This window comes from Hemicordylus capensis, chromosome 2 (assembly GCF_027244095.1).
Source record: "Hemicordylus capensis ecotype Gifberg chromosome 2, rHemCap1.1.pri, whole genome shotgun sequence".
Taxonomy (NCBI): Eukaryota; Metazoa; Chordata; class Lepidosauria; order Squamata; family Cordylidae; genus Hemicordylus; species Hemicordylus capensis.
Window position 1 is genome coordinate 133,769,901 of NC_069658.1, and position 11,958 is coordinate 133,781,858.

General features: G+C 44.2%; 1 long non-coding RNA gene across 1 annotated transcript in view; it reads right to left on the bottom strand.

Annotated features, from left to right (window-relative positions):
- Positions 1–10,449, bottom strand: part of LOC128342267 (uncharacterized) — a 47,693-nt gene extending 37,244 nt beyond the window's left edge. The window contains exon 1 of the long non-coding RNA XR_008314878.1: positions 10,361–10,449. This is a non-coding gene — a long non-coding RNA (uncharacterized LOC128342267). The remainder of the gene's footprint in view (positions 1–10,360) is intronic.
- Between the last annotated feature and the right edge of the window lie 1,509 nt (positions 10,450–11,958).

Below are 11,958 nucleotides of genomic sequence, written 5' to 3' on the forward strand. Positions count from 1 at the left end.
ATTTTGTCCACGCCATGCATGATTTTCTAGACCTCTGTCAAAGACCTCTAATCAAAGCATAATTTTATAGACCTCAATCTATAAAAGATGGCACTCATCTTTTTTCTAAACTAAAAAGCCCCAAGTGTTGTAGCCTTGCTTCATAAGAAAGGTGCTCTAGACCCCTCATTTTGGTTGCCCTCTTCTGCACCTTTCCCAGTTCTACCATGTCTTTCTTTAGGTGTGGTGACCAGAATTGTATACAGTACTCCAAGTGTGGCTGCACCATAGTTTTGTATAAGGGCATTATAATATTAGCAATTTTATTTTCAACCCCCTTCCTAATGACCCCTAGCATGGAATTGGCCTTTTTCACAGCTGTCACACATGGAGTTGATACTTTCAACGAGCTGTCCACCACGACCCCAAGATCCCTCTCCTGGACAGTCACCGACAGCTCAGATCCCATCAGCGTATTCTTGAAGTTGGGTTTTTTTGTCCCAATGTGCATCGCTTTACATTGCCAACGCTGAACTGCATTATATTTATTTTTTATGTACTACTACTACTACTACTACTACTACTACATTTTATATCCCATTCTTCCTCCAAGGAGCCCAGAGTGGTGTACTACATACTTAAGTTTCCCCATTTACCATTTTGTTGACCACTCACCCAGGTTAAAGAGGATGAGATCACAATCTGCTTTGGATTTCACTACTATAAATAGTTTGGTGTCATCTGCAAATATGGCCATCACTTTGAAAGGTTCTTGTTGCCTAGTTAACAGGGGTGCACTATGAAACATAGCATTCTACTATGATTTCTTACTGTAAGTTAATATCAGTCTAGGAGGGTTGTTTTTGGTTTTGAAAAAGTACATTGGTTTCACACCATAGGGCAGGTAGTTTTACATATAGCATATTTCTTACTGGTCGTATGCTGAAATTGTAACATTAAAGTCTCAGGCACCCCTGTGAATGTCTTAAACTCAAGGGCGTATAAGCATTGCTTAACTGATTTCAAATTTCTAAAGTTCTAAAATTTTACAACATTTCCATTGATCCAGAGCAAAAGACAGTCAAAGTAGTGAATACTCTCCACTATTTATTTAACTAAAATGAAGTTCTGCCTCAAGGTAAACCAAATGGCGCACTGAGAAAAACACAGTGAGGCTATTCACACAAGCATGCAAAACCAGACTAAGGGAGCCCAGCCTGGTTTTGTACATTGTGTAAACAACTGGGATTGCACTTGATCCAGTGGCCACACGGCAGCAAACCTGCCTGTGAAGCCTCCTGCTTAAATGAGCAGGACCTCATTTGACCTCCCTTGACCTCATTTTTTTGATCGTGTGTTTGCCGTGGCTGCTTGCAGCCGTGGCGGGCACACTCGGGGGGAGGAGAGATCCCAGTAACTCACTGTGCACTCACGTGGTGCATTATTGGGGCTCCAGGGGCTGGGGCACCCTGCACCCAACCCCCGGAGCTGCCGGGTGAGCCCCTGGGGAAGCTGCCGCTCATCTGGGTGGGTGATCCGCCCGCCCAGGGAAGGGTGAGTGATTGTCTGCGGGGAGGGTCGGGCAAACCCGTTCTCCCCACAGACCTCCAAGGAGCAATTCTCTGTGATCATGAGAAGAGCTCCAGTGTGTATAAAATGCATGTTTCCATCATTTCTCTCATGCTGCATAATTTATTCTGCCATGTTTATATTTTGCATAATTTATTCTAGTTTTTGTGAGAAATGAAGATGGGCAAACTCTGCAACTGAACTGGAGGTTTGGTTCAGTCCTATAACTTCTGATAACTCATCAGGCAAAAGTTTGCAACCAAAAGGGCTGGAAACTTACTCTTTTAAAAACATGAACTTACTCTTTTAAAAAATGGTATAAACATCCTGCAGGTTTGGGGCTCTCTCACATCCCTGGATATATTCAATTAAACAAAAACACTGAGGGACTCTTGTCTCATTGCTCAGGTTCCCATTCACTACTCCATCTTTATCATGGCAGAGAGAGAAGGATATATGAATTCCTTTATGAAAAAGTAGTATGTGACTAATTAGTATCTTATACTAGCTTCCAGGGGTGCCTTCTAGTTGCTCTGCTCTAGAAGCCATGATGCTGTCCAGCTCCATTTGTTGCTAGAAATTCCATCCCCCCATCATAGCAGTATGACACCTTCTAAATGTTGAAATGTGTTGCTGCCCAGTGATGGAACAAGGGAGGAAACAGCCAAAAAGAGCAACAGTGCCAGATCCACTATAATCAGAGACCAGTTGATACCCACACATAGAGGTTACTCACACAATCAAAAATTGTGTTCTCTCTGGGTTTGGGAGCTGTATGTGCTCCCAGTTTTCAGTTGTGTGAAATAATGAATGAATGACTGAATGAATGATCATCTTTATTTGTTAGCCACCCCATAACAAATTGTTCTCTGGGTGGATCACAACAGAGGATTAAAACATACAATAAAAACACATAACACATTAAATCATAAAGACAAAAAAGGTGGAAAGAAAATACAAAATACAATATAAAGCAGCTTTTAAACTCATTTTATAATTAATTAGAAATCTGATCAAATCTGAAAATCAGAATTTAAAAGGCCTGGGTGAACAAAAAAGGTCTTTACCTGGCATCTAAAAGAACAAAGTGATGAAGCCAAGCGAACCTCACTGGGGAGGTCATTCCATAAATGGGGTGAAACCATTGAAAAATCCCTCTCTCTAGTAGCCACCCACCTCACCTTGTTTGGCAGGGGCACCCAGAGGAGGGCGTCTGAAGAAGATCTTAAGGTTTGGGTTGGTAGAAGTGATTGTATGGAAGCAAGGTAGGAGGAAAATCTAGCCAGGTTTGGGAGGATACTAAACATTCCAAGTTGTAATATTTTCCTCCTAGTTCCCTCTAAATGGTTGAACAGTTCAGTAATTGGATTTTTGACATGCAACCCGACACAGGTGTTTTCCTTAGCAGAGCATGATGTGCCAGCAGATTCTGTGCCAACAAGAACATGTCATGGGGGTGTCAGTAGAGTTCCAGCAAATTTAATTTAAAGCATAATAAGATGAAATTTCTGCTTGGGCAAAACTTATAAGAACTTGTGTGGGAAGTGAAGAAGAAGAAGAAGAAGAAGAAGAAGAAGAAGAAGAAGAAGAAGAAGAAGAAGAAGAAGAAGAAGAAGAAGAAGAAGCTGCTTGGGCAGGACTTTATCTGCCACTCACCAGCACTGGATGCCCTGATAAGAACTGATGGTGAAACCTCCTATATGGTAGGCAACATTGATAGGACCTGGCCAGTGTGCCTTGTTCAAAGGGCCAAAATTTGTCCAAGTGAAATTTCAGGGAGAATTGGGATGTTCCTATTCAGGAGAAAAAACAGAATTTTTGCAGGAAGAAAGGACTAGCACAATGTATCAGGAGGGAGATCCACACAACAACTGCAGATATTAGAAAGACTAGAATTCCTCTTTCAGGTGATTGGCCCTTTTCAGTTACCAACAGTGCATAGGCAGTTTGGCACAGCAGGCTCTGCTCCAATCAGTATTCCCTCAAGTTCTTTTCATGTGTGTGTGGAATAAGTTTTGTTCTGGGCGGCAGTATCAAGGCAGTGTGTTCACACATGCATTCAGAGTAGGGCCTTCCTGACTGAATCTGAGTGGGATCTAAAATTAACTGAGCAGATATAAAAAAAACTTGTGAGCCCTCACACATGTCCACCCCTTAAAGGGAACACTGGCCCCAATCACCTGTTTCATGCTGTTGGACTGTTTCATGCATGGACTGTTTCATGCATGGGTCGGGTCAGGTCAGAGACTGCTGCTGCAGTGCCACCCAAACCTGTGTGTTTTCATTCTTGACATGGCTAATGACTTAAAAGGAAGCTTGTTGACAGTTTAAGAGATGAGAAAGGGTGCGGACTTGGGGCACCCGATTTAAGGAGGGTCTGATTCTACATCAGACACTTTGTGTACATCCCTAACTCATAGTTAAGCCATGTAAATGACTAACATGAAAGCTTAGACGCAACCGTGTTGGATAGTTCTATAAATGACTATTGACTTCCATGACTATTGACTTCCGCCCTGAGCCATTTTGGAAGGGCGATATATAAATCAAATAAATAAATTAATAATAATAATAATAATGTACAGAAGCCATCTATAGCTGAGAACCAGATGCTGGAAACAGAGCACAAGGGATGAACATCACCTCCATGTCTTTCTTGAGAGCTTGTGAAGGCCTCTGGCTGGCTGCTCTTGGAAACTGTACCTGATGGTATGATCCAATAAGGTAGTTTTTATGGTGGATCTAGACAGAGTCCACTATATTGACAACAGTTACATACTCTACAAACTCTTGACTGATTGGAGACAGGGGCATATCTAGGGTAGGGCAGGCAGGGCCCTAGGCCATGCCAGGCCTCACAGAGGCCATTTGAGCATGCACGGTGGCCATTTTGTTTTCAGTGGCCATTTTTTAATTATTATTTTTTTAAATGGCCACTGCACATGCTCAAATGGTCCCTGCGAGGCCCTAGAGGCCAGTGGGGGGAGGGAGAACCTTTGCAGACACCCCCCCATGGCCTATAGGAAGCCCCTGAAGGGGCTACAGGTATTTTTTTTAAGAAATTACATCACTGTACACATATTCAGTTTGGCACTATGTACAGAGAATCAGGGCTTGTGAATACTGAGCTGAAGCCTATGAGCTGGATTGTATTCATTTGCTCTTAGTTTGCTGCTTCTGATAAGTGAGTTAAATGTGATGTCTTAATAATATGCCTATTAATGGTGAGTTTGTCTTTGAATCAGTGTGAAATCCTTAGTATTAAGGCCCACTGTGAGTTTCTTGCTTTCTCTCATTTTAACCATCTTTCTGAAATACTAGAATATATTCCAAGCAGTGACACAGTTTACTCTGCATATCCTTTAATTATTTTCAGAGTATCTGGGAAAAGTCAAAGTCTCCATTTATTTTTAAAACTGATCTAATAGTGATGCTACAATGCATAGTAGAGAATTAGACATTAGTTTTCCAAGTACACCTCCACATAGTATTTGGGTATTTCATGAGCCCCAGCATACTGAAATTTGTAGTTTTCCAGCATTTTCTGGTCTGGCTACATCCACTGCTAAATAGTTCTTGAAATATTAAAAGATTAAAGAGCTTGACTTGTATTTTTCAGCTGATATTATGGTAAAGCTATCTGAAAGCTGGGTGTCAGATGTTTGGACAGGGGGCGCAATTTCAGTGCTTGCCCTAGGCCTATTTTCCCTAGATACACCTCAGATGTTTGGGAAATCTTATCCTGCCAATCATTCATATAATAATGTTGAGCAAATGAGTTTCTTCACATGATGACCTATTGAAAATTCTCATTTCCTTCCCTGGCTAAGATACTTAAATAACCCAGGTTCCAGGGTCACAATCCCCATTTTGATAATTACATTCAGTCACACACCCCCTGAATAATTGTGTATGTTTTTTAAAGTCTCGAATATTGTAATATAGCCATTAGGTCGGGGGAAGCAAGAGAGAGGTAGTGAGGCTAGGAGCTCTCTCCCATGCTTTGAGCAGGCGCCTCCACTGTTGCACATCCTTTCTGGAAGAGGTCATGGAGAAAGGAGGTGGCTGGTGAGATTCAGGGCTGTGAGCAAATCACTGGGGGCTCATGCCCCATGGGCTGACTCCTAATGACACCCCTGGTGCAGACGGTTGCCGAAATTTCGAACACTAATATGTGAATGGGAAAACTGTAATTGCGAAATGTCAGTCCCAATTATCTCAGTTTGGAACCAGTCTGAACCAGTCGGAATCGGTCTGAACCGGTTTGAACTGGTCTGAACCGGTCTGAACCGGTTGGAACTGGTTTGAACTGATTTGAACTGGTCAGAACCGGTTTGAACCGGTTTGAACTGGTTGTAACCAGTCTGAACTGGTTGGAACCAGTTCAAACCAGTTCCAACTGGTACTGACCAGTTCAAACTGGTTACGACCAGTCCAAACCAGTTCAAACTGGTTCTGACCAGTTCAAACGGGTTCTGACCGGTTCTGACTGGTTCAAACCAGTTCCGATTGGCTCAAACCGCTTCCGACCAGTTCAAACTGCTTCCGACCGGTTCAAACTGCTTCCGACCAGTTGAGATCGGTTCAGACCGGTTCAAACCAGTTCAAACTGGTTCTGACCAGTTCAAACCGGTTCAGACAAGTTTAAACCAGTTCAAACCAGTTTCGACTGCCTCAAACCGCTTCCGACTGGTTCAAACCAGTTCCGACCAGTTCAGACTGGTTCAAACCGGTTCCAACCGGCTCAAACTGTGCTGAAAAGTTCAGACTAGTTAAAACCAGTTCAAACCAGTTCAAACTGGTTCAGACTGGTTCAAACAAGTTCTGAATTGTTCAAACTGGTTCAAACCAGTTCCGACCGGTTTAGAACGGTTCAAACCGGTTCCAACTGGTTTCGACTGGTTCAAACCGGTTCTGATCAGTTCAAACCAGTTCAAACCAGTTCTGACTGATTCAGACCGGTTCAAACCAGTTTCAACCGGCTCAAACCAGTTAATACCAGTTCAAAGTGGCTCAAACCAGCTCCGACCAGCTCAAACCACTTCAAACAAACCAGTTCTGACCGGTTCAAACTGTTTTAAACCGGTTCCAACTGGTTCCAACTGGTTCTAACTGGTTCTGACTGGTTCTGACCAGTTCCAACCAGCTCAATCCAGTTCAAACCAGTTCTGACCGGTTCCGACTGGTTCAAACCGGTTCTGACCAGTTCAGACCGGTTCAAACCGTTTCCAACCAGCTCAAACAAATTCTGACTGATTGAGACTGGTTCAAACCGGTTCCAACTGGCTCAAACCAGTTCAGACCAGTTCAAACCAGTTCAAACCAGTTCCGACCAGCTCAAACTGGTTCTGACCAGTACAAACCATTTCAAGCCAGCTCCGACCAGTTCAAGCTATTTCAAACTATTTCAAACCGGTTCCAACTGGTTCCGACCGGTTCAAACTGGTTCAAACGGGCTCAAACCGGTTCTGACCAGTTCAAACCGGCTCAGACCGGTTCATACTGGTTCCAGCCGGCTCAAACAGGTTCCGACCAGTTCGAACCGGTTCCAACTGGCTCATACCGGTTCCGACCGGTTCCAATCGGTTCAAACTGGTTCCGACTGGTTCAAAGCGGTTCTGACCGTTTTCCCGTTCACATTTGAATTCACATGTTAGTGTGAAGATGCTTCTAATTTTCACTTGTGCTCCAAAATGCATGGAAATTCCAAGTTAAGGTACTCACCTGAATTCTGGTACCACATAAACAGTAAAGACTTTGTACAGTCTTGTATAATATATGAGGCTAACTTTAGAAATTAAGCTCCAAGCATCCACACTTTGCCTGGGACATTGGGCTGGGGAGGGATGTATCCGGGCAGAAATTCACCAGGAGCAAGGTGCCCTAATACATTTCTGCCTGATGCATCTCTACAAGGCATAAGCAGTTCCCAGCCAAAATTCAATGGGAGCATCATCCAGTCACTTTTTGCCAGTATACTGGCTATATTTCTGCCTGATGCATCTCAACATTATCCACAGCATTACACAAATGGACTGCTAAGAGAATGTGCCATTAATATCATGTAGTAGATTTATTCTGATAGCATCCAGCCCAGCAGTGGTCTTCAGAATGCCTGCCCTGGATTCTAAAGGGACTTCAATCACCCTTAAATAGTTGTCTATGCAGACACCATTGCACCTCAGTCAAACACTGTATCAGTTTGCAGGAATTTCTGAGAGCTGGAACAAGTCTTGGATTCCCTCCAAGCTTTAAGAGGCACTTCTTTCAAACCTTTCATGTGTGCACAAATAAAAGAGATTCTAACCAGTACTTTTGGGGGGGGGGGGGCAGTTAATCGGTGGAACTCAATGAAGTGGATACAGTAATGACAAATATTTTGACCACAAAGCAAACTGAGTTGACATATCTGACTGAAAATGGAGACACAGAAGGGGACACTTGACAAGAAGAACAGCACCAGCACCCAACTCTTCTTTAAACCCTTCAATATTCAGAAGTTGTGATCTGTGCCCTTAGATGATTACCTTGTTATTATAAGGACTTCAGATACTAACTTGAAAAACACTAGATGGGTGTTTTTCAACCAAACAAAAGACACTAGTCCAGCATGAACCCGATTTTTTTTTGGGGGGGGGGGGGAAATAAAATTAAAGGGAAAGGGAAAAATTAAAAGGCACATTATCTGTGTTGAAAAATGGTCACCAACAACCAACCCTCCTCTTTTTAGTTGTTGATTATGAACTGCTGAAGCTCTACACATGATCCGTGTGTAGAGCCTGGGAGGGATCTGTGGGCTTAGCCCATTCTCCCACAGATGAGCAGCTGCTCATTGCTGGGAAGCTGAATCACGACTACTGGCTCCATCACAGAGCTGGTAGGGGCTGCAGGGATTGGGGGCCACATGGCCCCCGGAAGTCCCAGGATACCCAGCACAAGTGCATGGGGCATCCTGGAGAGACACCTGACACCGGGAGTCATTTTTCCTCCCGGCGGGGTTTTCCTCATGAGTTGTTGCGGCATGGAGCTGCACCGTGGCGACTCATGATCGAGAAAATGGGGCTACTCACTCCACTAACCCCATTTAAGGGGAGGGCTTCTTTGGTGAGCTAGCCGCCAGAGAACCACTGGACTCACCTGCAAGCCTGGTGGTTCTCACGATGGGGAAAAAAAAAGGGGCTTCCCCCCCCATCATGAGAATAGCCTCGCTGTGTCTCAGCCATTTTTCAGCAGATCGGCATCAAATCCATGGCCCCCATTCAGGAGTTAGATGGCCAGCGCTGCATTCACAGCGTGGCCAGGAGAGAGACCCTCCCTGCCTTTAAGGCAGGGAAGAGCTGCTCCTGGCTGCACTGCAAACGAAGCGCTGGCTTGAATCTAACTCCCGAATGGGGCCCTGTGGTTCCATTTGGGAGCCAGACCATGCCCCCGTGTCTGACATCAGATGCGGGGGTGTAGCTAACCCCCGAGTCTAATGCTGCTGGTCTGGCCCCGCTACTGCTGCCATGCCTGTATAATGGGACCTCTGGCAGCTTTGGACACATTTGGGATTAGAGCAAACTGTAAGTCATGAACAGACAGATTGATTGTTAACACTGGTTGAAAAGTAAAAAATATATACATAAAGCTAAGTTTAGTATTTGCCACAACAGTCTATTCGTTCTTTGCTGCCCCAAGTAGAAATCCCAGGATGTGGGAATGAAACAAGCATCATAATTCTCTCTCAGGGAACAAATCGCACATGATTTTAACTTGGTTTTCCTATGCATCATTGTCAGCCATATGCTAAATATGAACAATGGGATTTGAAAGAGTCACAAAATAGCCTTTATTTTTGTTGCACTGGAAACTAGACAGGCTAAGTCAGGCTTGAAAGATACACAAACTCAGGACTGGGTTGGCAGGCAAGCACTAACTGTTTATAGCAGAAAGGGATTGGTATTGCTTCACAGAATGAGAGGAATCAGGGGCGTAGCAAGGTTGGAGTGGGCCCAGAGACGAGATTTTAAAATGGCCCCCCCCCACTCAAAGTCCAGGGCCTCCGCACACCCCAGGCCCCCAAGGATTTAAGTCTGATATTCCAAAATAAGTATGCTGCCTGGAAATACATTTCACTGAATACACACACACACGTCACAATATATAGTGATATACATTGAGTACTATACATTTGTTTTACTTTTAATGCCTAGAACACACTAGAAAGATGAATGATTAAAATGGCCCCCTCGCTGCAGATTAGCAAAGGAGACTTTCAACCATGCAGGGTGAGCCTATGTTTGTTTTCTCAGAATTCTGAACAAATTCAGTCAAGTTTGATTGCAGGAGGTTTTTCACAGGAGGCTTTTAAAGCCCTTTAACACACATCTCCTCCTCTGGAATGGAGGTGCTGCATTCACATGTTGGCCAGATTTACCCTGAAGTCCCTGCAAGTTATTGGGGAGCAGTTCACACACAAGAAAAATAAAATAAAATAGAAGCACAAGACATGCTTCACAGTTCTCACTCAGACCTTCTGGGTTGCAAAACAACTTGAACATAAGTGCATTTATGAATGAATGAATGAATAAAATAAATATAATACTGTTTCTTCCAGAAGTTTTTGTAATTTTTTGCCATGAAACAAGCCACTTATAGGACTTTTTAGATAGTTTTTTTAAAGCCAACAAATTTTCCAAGCTGTTTAAAAATAAATATTCAGAGACTTCTCAGTCCCTCCCCCCCCATATCAAAGCCCTATGGCAAGCAGATGCCTATATATCCGGGGGGGCGGGGAGAGGAAGGTAACCACAAAAAGGAGTTCACACTCTACCTGGCAAATGCTGGGTTCCACAGGGCAGCAGGGGGTCTTCTGCTGCAGAGAACAGTGGTGGCCAGTCTGGCTGCCTCCTCCTTCCTGGCTGGCTCGGGCCCTACTGCAGTTCAGGCTTCACAGAGGCCTACACCAGACCTCCGTGGAAGCCCCGCCCACCCGCCGATCAGCTGAGAGGCGGGAGAAAAGCAGCTCTTTGCAGCTTGTCTGCTGCTCGATTGCCGGCCAGGAGAACAAGCTGGAGAGACGGCGAACAGGGCAAGTGGCTGAGGGGCCTTGGGGCTGGGCAGGGGGCAATGGGGAGTCACATGAGGTGCCTCTGGGGGCCCCCCAAGGCAGTGGGGCCCCCAGACAACTGTCTCCCCCTGCCCTATCGTTGTTACGCGCCTGAGAGGAATATTGTATATCAGTCACCTACTTGCACCAGCTTCAAATCTATTTTAAACCAGATAAAACATTCAAAAGGAGCCCACAAATCTTTTGGAGAGAAATATTCCAAAACTATCCATTTTGCATGGAAGAAAAAAGTGTGGAACTGATTAGTGGAATAGCCTCATTGAGTTGTTCATTTCTTTGGATAGATTGTGCTTCACTTTCTATGTCCCTAAAGATGCAGAATATAGAGACATAGATCTGATGCAACTACTATAGAGGTGGCAGGAGAAATACACTAGAAAATTTATTCGACAATACAAATGAACAAGTGGAATCTGCAAAAAAAAATCACATCAATTTTTTAAGAACACATTTGAAATCTCATGTATTATATTGAAGAGGAAGGGGCAGAATAGGGCAGGAAGATGACACGTAGGGCTGGGAGGGTCTCGTCAGGGTTTCTTTATTTTCTTGTTTGGTGTAGCATATTTTGTTGCTTTCATGATTTTCTTTTTTGTTAAGGTTTGTTTCTTTTTGTTTCTTTGTGTGGCATTTTCACCTCCCCACCCCCCCGCCCGGTGTCCTGTGTAACTATTAACATCATCCATCACTATCACACACTGCCAATAGTTTTCCTTGCTTCTCCCCCCGCCCTACTCCTGGCTTCTCCCAATTCCTTCTCTCAACCTTCCCCCACAAACTTCCAATGTGTTTGGTTGTTCTCTATTGATTGACAGGAGAAGAACCTCCTGAGCATTCAGTAGCTGCAAAGTGTATGTGCTTTCGGCTTCTTTGTGGTTGCAGTTTTTGGTTCTGGGCAGTAGTTTCAGGCTCCCACCCTGCAAACCCCCCCACATTTGGGGGCATGCCTTGTGCTCCCTCCCAATACTCCCAAATATACCTTACAGGGAGCTTGCAGAGGCTCCGTGTTCATCCACATGTTCTGTTAGTAGACAGCAATACATTAATAGATGAAGCTGCTTTACCCTGAGTCGGATGATTGGTCCATAGTCCACTATGGTCCACACTGATCCCCGCAGTAGCTCTACAGGGTCTATGTAGAGATCTCCCAGTATTGCCAAGTCAGATTCTTTTTTAGAAAATCTAATGATGCCATGGATCAAACCTGGGACTTTCTGCATATGAAACATGTGCTCTTCTATTGAGCTCTTGCCCTTTATCAAACCATTCAACCAAGTAGAAAATACTTGGCAATACTATCT